We start from the raw sequence: 4720 nt of genomic DNA, 5'->3' as shown, positions 1-4720 counted from the left end.
TCATGGTGAACTGGAGAATTTTGTTGACGAGTCATTTTTATTGCACATTGAACGCTTTAGAAACATAATTCAAAAGACAATGGCGGAAGTGCGGGAGTTTTGTTTTCTCCTTTTCACCACACTTGGAATTTTTTTTCCTATTATTGGCTACATCATATGGTTACAATAAATATTATCATTCAAAATGATGTCTATGGGGACGGAAAAATAAAAAAAGTTATGGCTCTTGGCAAGGAAAAATAAAAAGTATAAAAAAAGAATATGTGATCCTATGAGAAAAGGTAGTAATGAGAAGAATATGTAGGAATCCACTGAAAGAAAGGGACCTCCAGGGTCATCGTGTCCAGTGGTGTAACTAAAGTCTGAGGACCCCGGTGCAACATTTGGGCTGGGCCCCATATATATATCCTCCATCCTGGTATATATGTCCCTCCTACTGGTGTATACTGTATATATATATATATATATATATATATATACCCTCTATCCTGGTATTTATGTTCCTCATCCTGGTATATGTCCCTTATCCTGGGTCACATCCTGGTATATGTTCCCCATCCTTGTATATGTCCCCATTCTGCCACTATTCTTTAATGTATAGAAAAAAAATTATACTCACCAGGGGCGTACATATATGTCACGTTTTATAATCTGAACATACATGAGCAATTCTGTTCTTATGCTGAATATGGGCAGAACTTACCGTATTTTTCGGACTACAAGACGCACTTTTTCCCCCCCAAAAAAGGGGGGAAAATGGGGGGTGCGTCTAATAGTCGCAATGCAGGCTTACCGTGGCGGCAGAGGTGCGGCGGCAGAGGTGCGGGGATGAGGAGGCGCAGTGAGCGGGGTCCCTTTCCCCGGTGAGGTGATGCAGCAGCCCGGTAATGCAGCAGAGCCGGGTGAATCCTGTTGTTACCGGTGGTGGCGGCCATCTTCCTGAGGCCGCGCGTGCGCAGATGGAGCGCTCTGCTGCCCGGGGCTTCAGGAAAATGGCCGCGGGATGCCGCGCGTGCGCAGATGGGGATCGCGGCGGCCATTTTCCTGAAGCCGAGTTCGCATCTCGGCTTCAGGAAAATGGCCGCCGCGATCCCCATCTGCGCACGCGCGGCATCCCGCGGCCATTTTCCTGAAGCCCCGGGCAGCAGAGCGCTCCATCTGCGCACGGGCGGCCTCAGGAAGATGGCCGCCACCACCGGTAACAACAGGATTCACCCGGCTCTGCTGCATTACCGGGCTGCTGCATCACCTCACCGGGGAAAGGGACCCCTCTCACGCCATACCTCTCACTGCTCCTCCTCATCCCAGCACCTGTGCCGGTAACCACTGCTGCAACCCTCCCATGGACACCAGGCCGTGGCGTCGCCCACCTAAGCAGGAAGGGACCCTGCTCAGGTGCACGCCGTACCGCATCACCCCACCTCTGCCGACACCATGCCTCTTGTGACCCTGCTCTGCCACCGCCAGCCCTCAGGTAAGATACTGTAAATTCGGACAATAAGGGCTTGTTTCCACTTGCGAGAAACACGTCCGTGTCTCGCATGTGGAAACCAAGCTGTGGCGCCGACACTTGGGAGCGGAGCGTGCGGCCACATAGGAACACATGGAGCTGCACAGCTCCGCTCCAAAGTGCCGGCGCCAGAGCTTGGTTTCCACATGCGAGACACGGACGTGTTTCTCGCAAGTGGAAACAAGCCCTAAGATGGACCCCCATCTTATAAAAAATCTTTTTTTCTGCAATTTTCACCCCAAATTTGGGGTGCGCCTTATGGTCCGGTGCGTCTTATAGTCCGCGAAATACGGTATATGTTTTGTAATTTGAGTTTCAAATGGAAGTAAACCCTGGCGGCAGCTGTATTTGCAGACATAATGGTAGTCACCCATCTTTGCAAGCCTGTGATCAGCTGGAACTTGAATGCTGGTTGCTTGGCATATGCTACTGACTGTACCCAGCAATAGTAGTGTAGAAATGCAGAAGAATGTATGACACCAGGGGGTACTTGTGAAGACTGTAATGATAGACAACCCGTTCATCTGGTTACGATGACAGGAAAAAGCCTGGAATTTAGAAAAATAGACCTCCCTCCCCGGAAAAACTAATATAAAACTTTGTCACAATTTGCCCGATTGGTCCGAAGATTACCCTGTATCTTTCAGGTTACATCAGGGGCTTATCTGCAGCATTACAGAATGCCCCCTAAGCCCCTGATGGCAGTGGCCGCAGCTTATAGCCAGAAAATGAGGTGACAGATTCCCTTTAAATGAAATGGAAAAATGTCCAGCGTTCAACTTGTGATCTGTCCTATGTTCTGCTGTAAATGGAATATGACGATAAGAGATTTCCAAATCATTGCATTCTTGTTTTCTTTACATTTTACACAGTTGCCCAGCTTTTTGGGAATTGGGGTTCTATCTATCTATCTATCTATCTATCTATCTATCTATCTATCTATCTAGCTATCTATCGCATTTTTGTTTTATTTTCCTGAATTACAGTAACTGTGGTAAAGTGCATTACACAATTTGCCTACTCTCCCTTAAATAATGGAAATGGAGAAGCAGTGACGATCTATTTTAGGTCTAAAGGAGGATCTGAAATGAAACGAGCAGATGTTTTTTTAAGAATTCTCAAAATTTCCATTATAAAGGAAACCACTTCTCAGTAATCGATTCATGAAGGACATTAACCAGTGAAGTACCACCAATGGTGGCAGGCCACATGGCCGTGACACAGGGTGGCCCGGTGCTGGAACTGGAACCCCCCTGCCCGTCATTGTATGTTCAGTTGTATTGGCATTTTCGATGCTGATACAGTTGAAAGCATTGATGCAGGAGGGAGCATCAGCTGACATTCCCTCATCCATCATTCTTCCTCTGCGTCTAACGTCTCGATGCAGCAGGCGCGGCAATGCCACTACATGGCACTCACTGAACTGAGATGTGCAGCACTTCAGAATGCTCGCTTCATATACCAGAGCAGCAAGTGGATCAAGGAGAAGAGGTGGAAGAGACGTGACTAAGCAGCTACCTTGGTGTTCACTCAGAGTCGGACTGGAGCACCTTGGGCCCACCCAGCGTCGGACTGGAGTAGTTTGGGCCCACCAGAGAAAATCATTCTAAGGGCCCACCATGCTTAAGGGGTACTAGCTGCAGAGTCTTCCCTCTTTCACTGGATCCTGCATAAAAAAACGGTCCATCGGGCAGAGAAACGTCGGAAAATCGGTCAGCGACGCATCCTGCGCTGCCCATCACTGGCTACAATGGAAGCCTATGGGCGCAGGATGCGTCGCTGCCTGTGAAAAGCAGGAATCCAGCAACTGGTCCCGTCTTTCAAAGAGAGCATGCGTGGAAGAATTTCCCGTCGGGTAAATTCTCTCTCGCTCTCTCTCTCTTTTTACTATTGATGCTGCCTATGCAGCATCAATAGTAACAAGATATGTTAAAAATAATTTAAAAAATAAAAAATCGCAGTATTCTCACCTACCGGCGTTCATCAATGCTCCCGGCAGCTAGTGTTCCTAGTAATACATTGCGACTTCTCGCGAGATTTCGCAATGTATTACTAGGAACGCTAGCTGCCGGGAGCATCGCTGCGCGGGAACGCCGGTAGGTGAGAACACTGCGATTTTTTTTTTTTTTTACCTGGTTTGTGTTGTGTATGCGTTTTCGCAGCGGAAATCGCTGCGAAGACACATACACAACAGGTGCACATAGCCTCGACGGGTCCGTCAGAAAGACGGGCCCAGTGCACACGTTTTCCACAATCTGCACAGGATCCGTCATTTCAACGTCTTGACGGATCCTGTGCAGATTTTGAAGATGGAAGTGTGAAAGTAGCCTAAAGGTACCGTTACACTAAGCGACTTACCAACGATCACGACCAGCGATCGTGATCGTTAGTAAGTTGTTGTGTGGTCGCTGGGGAGCTGTCACACAGACAGCTCTCTCCAGCGACCAACGAGGGGAAAGACTTCGGCATAGTTGAAACTGTCTTCAACGATGCCGAAGTCCCCCTGCAGCACCGGGGTAACCAGGGTAAACATCGGGTTACTAAGTGCAGGGCTGCGCTTAGTAACCCGATATTTACCCTGGTTACCATTGTAAAAGTAAAAAAAACACTACATACTCACCTTCTGATGTCTGTCACGTCCCCCGGCGTCCACGCGCTGCTGCAGAGAGCTTTCCCTGCACTGAATGTGTCAGCGGCGCCGTCAGTAACAACGGTGACGTCACCGCTGTGCTCTGCTTTACGGCTGGCGCTCACAGTCAGTGCAGGTAAAGCTCCCTGCAGCAGCGTGGACGCCGGGGGACGTGACAGACATCAGAAGGTGAGTATGTACTGTTTTGTTTTTTTTAAACTTTTACAATGGTAACCAGGGTAAATATCGGGTTACTAAGCGCGGCACTGGGCTTAGTAACCCGATGTTTACCCTGGTTACAAGTGAACACATCGCTGGATCGGTGTCACACACACCGATCCAGCGATGACAGCGGGTGAGCAGCGACGAAATAAAGGTCTGGACTTCTAGCTCCGACCAGCGATATCACAGCAGGATCCAGATCGCTGCTGCGTGTCAAACACAACGAGATCGCTATCCAGGACGCTGCAACGTCACGGATCGTTGTCGTTCTCGTTGAGTGTGACGGTACCTTTAGATTCCATCTAGTTAAGCACCCTTATCAGCAGCAGATAATTTTGTGTAAACAAGACAAGTGCTGC

The sequence above is a fragment of the Ranitomeya variabilis genome, chromosome 2 (assembly GCF_051348905.1).
Source record: "Ranitomeya variabilis isolate aRanVar5 chromosome 2, aRanVar5.hap1, whole genome shotgun sequence".
NCBI classification, from domain to species: domain Eukaryota; kingdom Metazoa; phylum Chordata; class Amphibia; order Anura; family Dendrobatidae; genus Ranitomeya; species Ranitomeya variabilis.
The sequence above is the reverse complement of the archived record's forward strand: the minus strand, read 5'-3'. Positions refer to the sequence as shown.